General features: G+C 40.2%; 1 pseudogene; it reads left to right on the top strand.

Annotated features, from left to right (window-relative positions):
* The first annotated feature begins 510 nt into the window (after positions 1–510).
* Positions 511–629, top strand: LOC112470489 (annotated as a pseudogene).
* The last annotated feature ends 7,421 nt before the right edge of the window (positions 630–8,050 follow it).

An 8,050-nucleotide genomic window follows, 5' to 3' on the forward strand; every position in this document is an offset into this window, starting at 1 on the left:
AACTGATGGATGTGATGAGATTGGTCCTCTAAGCATGTGATATGTGGCACTGGCAGGGACCCATTCCCTGAACCTCTAGGGAAAGTGAGGAAAATTCTCCTGCAGGAAGAACAAACTTCCCTGGTTAACATAACCTATTCTCTAAGTAATGGAAAGTCTCCCAGCTTACTAGCCTCAACCCCTGTAGGCAGCTGTTCTCAACATTTGACAATGCTTCTTTTCGACAGAATGAATAATTGAAATCTACCAATAGCCAGATGGTCCATCTTTGAAAATTCTTTCTTTTACCCCCTATTCTAGGATTGTTTCAACTATAGAACATAAAATAAAATACCTAGCAAACTTGTTAAACTGATAGATCCTAGGCCTGTCTAAAGAAGTTTTACTAGGTTTGAGATTATAACCTGGGATCTGCATTTTTAACCTGAACATAATGCAATTCTGATATAGATGGTCTACAGACCACCCTTGAAAAAACAGTACCCTTACTGGGACCTTCAAAATATCTTAGTCTACAGTCATGCTACCCTGAACAAGTCCGATCCCATCTGATCTTGGAAGCTAAGCAGGGTCGGCCCTGGTTAGTACTTGGATGGGAGACCACCTAGGAAGACCAGGTGCTGTAGGTGTAAAAAATAAAAAAAAATAAGGGATTGTAAACAGACAAGGTCCTTGCAATCTGTGAAGTCAAACCAAGGATTGCCTCGCCTAAATATACACACATATATATATATATATATGTATATATATATATCTTAGTTACATTTAAGAGCATTATCTTTGGAATAAAAGTGCACGTTATATAATCATCTTGGGCAATTTAGTTAACCACTGTAAGGCTCTGTTTCCTCACCTAGAGAATAAAAATAATAATATAGGATTGTGGTGCAGATTAAGTGAAATACTATATGAATAATGTTAAGCACTGAGCCTGGTAATTATAAGCACTTCATATAGAGACAGCTATTCCTAAGGGAAAGCGTTTCAAGGAGAGCCTTCAGAGTTGGCTGCTATCTTATTATGTTGGGTTTTTACCATAAAAACAATGGAAATAAATCAAGAGGAATATTGGCCTTGTAAAGATCAGTGGTAGGAATCTGATGAAAGTGAAAGTTAGCAACTCATGAAAGAATAATCGTAAGAGAATGTGAAAAGGTGGTATAGCGGGGAAGTGATAGAGTGAGGGGGGTGTGCAAATTTCACAACTGTTTTCAGTTTAATGCTGATGGTTGTATCGTGTTGAGTGGAAGAATGACTGTCTTCATCTGGAGAGTAAGCGTGGTTTAAGGGAATGTACATGGGTGCCAAGTTGATGAGAAGCAGATGATGAAAGCTTTTTGACATGTCGACTTGGTTGGGCTACACTCCCCACTTATTTAATCAAACACCTATCTAGGTGCTGCTCTGAAGGGATTTGGCAAATGTAGTTAAAGTCTCTAAATCAATTGAACTTAAATTAGAGATTGCCATGGTGGGCCTGGATTAATCAATTGAAAGGCCTTAAAAGCAGACAGAGTCCTTCTTTAGAGAAAGAAGAGATTCTTGCCTGTGGATACAGCTTTTGCCAGTGTTTGTGGCGTTCTAGCTTATCTGTGATCTTCCCTTCCTGACAGCCTGCCTTACAGACTTTGGACTTGTTTAGTCATCCCCCATCATGTAAGCCAATACTTTGTACTAAATCTATATCTATATGCACACATATATATGTATGTGTATGTATTTATGTATATATATACATATATACTTTACATGTAAGTGTGTATATATATATATATATATACACATTTACATATATACATTCTCTATATCTAAATCAATCCATATTTATATATGTAATTTACCTATCTAAGACCTACCTTCTGACCTATCATCCCCTACTGGTTCTACTTCTCCGGTTGGACCTGACTAATACGATTCTTCACTTGGTCCACATTATAGAAACCAAATTCAGAGTAGAGTTGAATTACATGATTTATAAATAGTCACCCTCTGTCTCCTCCCCTTTGTAGTTTGTAGCCAATGTCATGCCAATGTCTAATAGGAGAGATAAAAAAAAATGTGTCTTCTGCAGAAGTGGAGATGGATATTCTGTCCTCACCTTTAAAGTTTTTTTTAAATTGTTTTATAGGCCAACAACTTGGAATTCTGTGATAAGTACTAAAGAAATAACACTAGTGCCTTAGATTTTTTTAATCGCTCTCACTCAATACTCCAAAGAGATTTACAGATTTTATTCTAATATAACTGGAAATATTTCCACAAGTGGGTTAAGGACAGGCATTATTAGCCTCATCTTTGAGATAAAGAAACTAGAGCACAGAGAAGAGACGAGACTTTCTAGAGGTGACTGAGAAAGTCAGCAGGTAAAACCCAGCAGAACCTGGGAAATTAATTCCCAAACTCACACCTTGCTCGTCACCTGATTTGTGAAGGTAAAGTTTAAAAAGAAAGGGAGAAAGAGAAGAAGGTGAGAAAGAAAAAAAGTTACTTTACTTTGTTCAGGGAACCAATGTTGAAAAAGAGGTCACTCACAGACAATGGGTTTTAAAGAGAGAAATCCAGCAGGATATCATTAAAATGTATATTGGAGAAATGTTATAGCCTGAGGAGAAGTTTCCAATGCATTGTGGAGTTTTTTTTTTTTTTTTAAAGTTAACATCTTATTACAATTACACTTCCATTTTTGTTTCTAAAATGCATAGGGAAAAATGTCTGAAAGAGCATACACCAAAATCTTAAGAGTCAATTTTAGGTGAATTTCACCTTGTTTTTGCTTCTCTGTCTATTCTAAATTTCTCTGTTGAATATACATGTTAGTTGCATTTAAAGATTTGTTAAACAAATGTTCTATTTTTCTGTGATGCTTATTACTCTATTGAGATTCAAAGAAAGAACAATTGGACACAGAGACCTAATACTCCAGAGCTTCTGATTAAAGATGTCTGGGTAAAGCCTCAGAATCTACAGTTCTCACAAGCTCTCAAGGTGATTCTACGACAACTGATCCAGGGACAACACATAGAGAAACATTGTGATATGCATTACTCCTTTTTGAGGAGAAATCTCTTCTAAGGTTACAAAATACCCAATGTAATGAACATGGGTAAAAGCTGGAAAACCAAGCGCCACCTCGACCTACCTCAAAATAACTAAAAAGCATTTTTAACACTTCTGAACAAAGCTTGCCCTCACTGCTGTAGCCTCAGGCCTCAACCCCTCACCTTGCATATCTACATTGGTGCCAAGTACATTTGCTCTCCAGAGTGTGGTCCATATCCCGCAGCTTCATTATTACCTGGGAGTTTGTTAGAAATGCAAGATCTCAGGTCCCACCTCAGATCTACTGATTCAGAACCTACATTTTAACAGGATTCAGAAGCGCTAGACTAGAAGACCTCCAGGCACCAAAAATGCCCCAACCCCAGTTACAAAATCCCCGGGAGACCCCCTTCTCGGGAGACCCCCTTCTCGGAATCCCCTGTGGACAGATTTTCAAAGGGCATATCTAACACTGCTTGATCACCAAAAAAACAAGCCTGCAGGAGCATATCCCGTGGTCTAGGATTTGGAGGCCAGGTCAAGGACATCCTTCCTGTGTTAGATGTGCTTATTGTCTTTGTCTCAGGTCAGCTGACTTCCTCCAGTGGCTTCCCTAACCCAACCGGTTAGCCAGGGACCTGGAACCCAAGGATACCCTTTAAAGCACGCCCTGTGACTAATCAGGAGGAAAGTTCAGACCATTCATTTCCTAAGCCCCTTCCCTTCCTCCTTCTAGAAAAACTCAAGACAGTTGAAGCCATTGTTATAATTAATAAACGTGACTGTGAGGGCAGAAACACAGGAGAAGATCAAGACAAGAAGAAAAAACAAAAACCAACACCACACACATACACTTCAGTCTCTGCAAAGCCGGATATTTCTTTTTCTTGACAAGCAGGATATGTCATCTCCGGCATATTTTTTTTTCCTTCTATTTGTGCTCTTTTCTCTTTTCCTTTTTAAATAGACACATTTCAAATGTCAGTGGTTGATGGTGGGGCCAAGTCAAATTGGATTCAGAAGACCAAATAGCTAAAGGGTTTGATCTTTGCAGCTGCTTCTTCAAGAGAGGCTGCAGAGGACTGACCAGTAGGGAAGAAAGTCCCTGAGAAGCTCAAGTGGGCATTTATTGTGCTAACTCGGGCTCCTTCTCAGTTTAACCTTAATTTACAGACTTGAACCAAAATGGTTACGGTTTGAACAGAAAGTATTTTTCCCCCTCCTTCCCGCTCTCCCCTCCCCCTACCCTAGAAGGGATAGAAGAGAAACAAGGCAGAGGTTAAGTGAGGGAGAAAATTTAAAAAAGGAGTCCTCATCTAAAATCTAAGTGACCGACACTCAGTGGCAGCTCTGTGGCCAGTTTTCATTTTTCACACCTTCCTCCAAAAATCCCAAGAGATACTTAGCCAAAATGGCCCCTACATTTCGAAGTCAACTAAATGGAATTTACACTACAAAACATCTCCCTGCCCCCAGAGGGGCCAAGGCTAACCATGAATCCCCTCGGAGGGGCTGAGCATCCAGGAATGGCTCATATTTTAGCCAAGTAATTCAAACTTACTTGCCTAATGCCTTACTGAATCTTGTCATCACAGCAGCCAAGAAAAAATTATATCTACATACTGTGTGGAACAATAAATCCTGGAGCTGTATTCCCAGTCATTCCATATTTCAAGACAGAGACGCTTATTTCTACAAGGCTGTTAATAACCAAAGTGACTGGATAAGTAAGAGGAAAGTTTGTGTCTACCCACTCACAGATCCATCCCAGAGATAGGAGAGAGTTTGAGGCACAATTTTTTTATTAGCTTCACTGCTGGTGTTGGACTGTGCTCCATCAGAATGTCCATGAAAATAGGTTTTTGTGTCCTGTCAGAATGCAAACAGGAAGTGCTTCTTCGTTTTCTAGGAGAGACTGGATGGCTCTCCTCTTTTAAGGTCACCCTGGGAATCATGGCCATCTGATGGCAAAGAGAGCTTGGGGTGGAAACTAGATGGAGGTGAGAGGAGAGGACAACCAGGCCAGAGCACTGAATGAGAAATGAGGGTAGAATGGAGAGGCTGGGATCTGAGGAAAAGCCTGAGGCTTCTTGGGTTGAGCAGTGGGGAAAACCCAGGTGAGCCAGGCCAGACTGCTGGACAGAAAGAAATATCTGCTGTGACTCAGGCTGGCCATCCCCACATCCTGCCCAGAAACCAAGAGGGGCATTCCCAAGCCTAGTCATACTCCCCCACACTCCCTCACCCCACCCCCCAACACACACAGTGATTCCCAATGTTCTAGTCTCCCAGTGGTCTGATGTTAATTAAAGAGAGGGCAAGAAAGAGCAAAAGATGAAAGAAGGGAATGAGAGAGACAGAGCAGAAGAGGAAAATAAAGAGAAAAAATCTGTTTAACCTTGCCTAAAGGTCCAACGTTATTAGACCATGAAATCATTTCTCCCGTCATAAGATCTGTTATTACTGCACAAAATTTTATGGGGTTCCAAGGAACACACTTTGGAAAATTCCACATATCGACTTTTTTTCCCCATAGTCTAAAATGTATAGCGGAATCTATCAATTTTATCTTATGGAGTGTGTACACATTTACGTGTCTACCTTCGGGTCACTTAGCTCAAATTCTCACAATAGTATGTTAAATTCTCCCATAACAACTGCTCAGTCAAATATCAACTGACCAGTGAAACATGTAACTTACATTAAGATTTAAAACATATTAATCGAGGTTTCTGCATGCCCCATTTATTCTATGTATAGGCTATTTTGAAAGTTAATTTTTAATTAAAGCTTTTGTAGTGATCAGAGGTGTTTGTTTTTAAAATGTTTGCTCAGCCTAGGATACAGACTTTGGCAGTTATGGCCTCGCTTCTCCCACTCTCAAGCTGTGTAACCTTTGACAAATCCATTAGCCTCTCTGGGCCTCCATTCCATCAGTAGTAGGATGAGAGTGTTGAAGCAGATAATCTCTCAGGCCTGTTCAGCGTCAGCATTTGTATTTCAAAATCCTTGCCATAGCAAACCTCACTAACCATTACTGCCTCTCTATGATCTAAATATTAGACTTGTAAAATGTGAACACATTTAATTTACTAAAAGCCTCTAATCAAGACCAAAACCTTTTACTTAAACAATTAGAAAACAATTAGCTTGGGAAATAAAAACAATTTTAATTTGCTAAATGGGCTTCCTCCCTCCTAATAGATATGGACAAGACCCTAACTAATGCTTCTGACCACACGGAAACCACACAGGCATTGCTGAGTCTGTGGGTAGAAGCACAGGTTGGCTCGATTTTCTATTAGGGAATTGAAAGGCGCTCACATTAACCTCAGCCTTTTTGCAGTGATTCATGTTTAAACATGTGCCTGATGTTTGCAATGCTTAGTGTTTCCTAATCATTGATCTATCTTGTTGCCTAAACGCAGATGAATCTTGCGCAAGCTCAACACCACGCACACCTTTGTCATCGTGCCTCTCAAACTGCCGTGAATTTATGTGACTCTCAATACTGCGCCCCTCAAACATGGTTCTGAGCACATGTGAGATACCCAACGAAGCCCTTTTAACTAATGAAATGTGAGAGCATCTGGTCCCCAAATCTAGTAGATTTTAGCCAGAAAATGGCTTGATTTTACATGACACTCAGAGGGATCAACAAGCGAAACTTTCATTTCCATAACTACTCAATAGCAGTATAAAGAGTACATTTAATATATACTCTTATTTAATAGGAAGTCATTTTTCTTTTAATGTATAACACAAAAATGGAATAATCTCCCTTTTAGAAGTTCATTCAGGCTAGTTCCTGTTGATTTTGTTTTTGTTTTTGTTTGTTTGTTTCTTGTCCCTTATCCTCTTGGAAACACACATATTTTAATCTTGAGCAAATCATACCATCCCTCTGGACTAGAGTTTCCATTTAGAAAGCAAAACAAAGATCTATGCCATCTCCATTTTAGAAGCTCCCTATGTTTTTATTTTGCCTTCTTTTATCCTCTCAAAATACTCATTTTTATCTTGGGCAAGTTCCTCTCCACTTCGGGCATTAGCGTTCTCTTTGATGAAATCAGGACGATTCTCTGAGATCTCTTCAAGCTCTTTATAATAGATTGTGACAGAATAATTTCTCTTGCATATGTTGGGAGCTGGGGCACCTGCTTATTTTTTTTTTCTTCCTTTTTATTTTACTTCTTTTCCCATTTCCAATTTTTCTTAAATCTTATTTTTTCCTCATCCCTGTCCTACATTCACAGATTCAGTCCAAGGAAGGCTAAGAGGGTTGCCTTTGAACCTAGACCACCCGTATTCGAAGAGTGGCTCTGTAACTGACCAGGTGTGTGACCAGGCTCTGTAACTAATGATAATAGAAACACTATCTCACAAAGGTAAAGGAAGGATTCAGTGGCTTAGTTCATGTACATGAGTTAGAATACTGTCTGGCCCAATAAATGTTGGCTTTTGTCATTCAGTTTGGACAGGACTATTGAAATGGCCAATGAGATGTCAACTTGCATAAGTAGAGGTTCATGAGACATTTTGGTTTGAGGGATCCTGAAATGGATGGGAGGAAGACCCTGGGGTGGAGAGGACAGCCAAGTGTCCATGTTACAGTCCCTCAGTCAACCCTATGGAGGCCAATGAACCAGCAATGGAATGTCAGGTCACACACAGAGCTACTTTGGGGCTAGATCCTGACACTTGTGCATAGAACATAAAAATTTCTCTTGCACAGTGAGAACTGAAGAGAAACTAACAGATCCTGGACACCACAAGGAGGGGAACTTGAGGGACACCCTGTACCACCAGGACAGATATCGGCTTTCCAGGGAGGACACCAGCTCCATGGTGGCACTGAAGAACTGCATGAGCAGGGACATCATCAGGTAGGCAGAAGCTGTACGTGCACGGGCCACGGGTGAGAGTGAGAAAGACTCCCCTTGAGGTCTCTCAGACTTTCAGAGAGGGGGATTTTGCACAAAGCTGAAGTCCTCACAATACAGGTGAAGGC

Source organism: Pteropus alecto, unplaced genomic scaffold, assembly GCF_000325575.1.
Source record: "Pteropus alecto unplaced genomic scaffold, ASM32557v1 scaffold3, whole genome shotgun sequence".
NCBI classification, from domain to species: domain Eukaryota; kingdom Metazoa; phylum Chordata; class Mammalia; order Chiroptera; family Pteropodidae; genus Pteropus; species Pteropus alecto.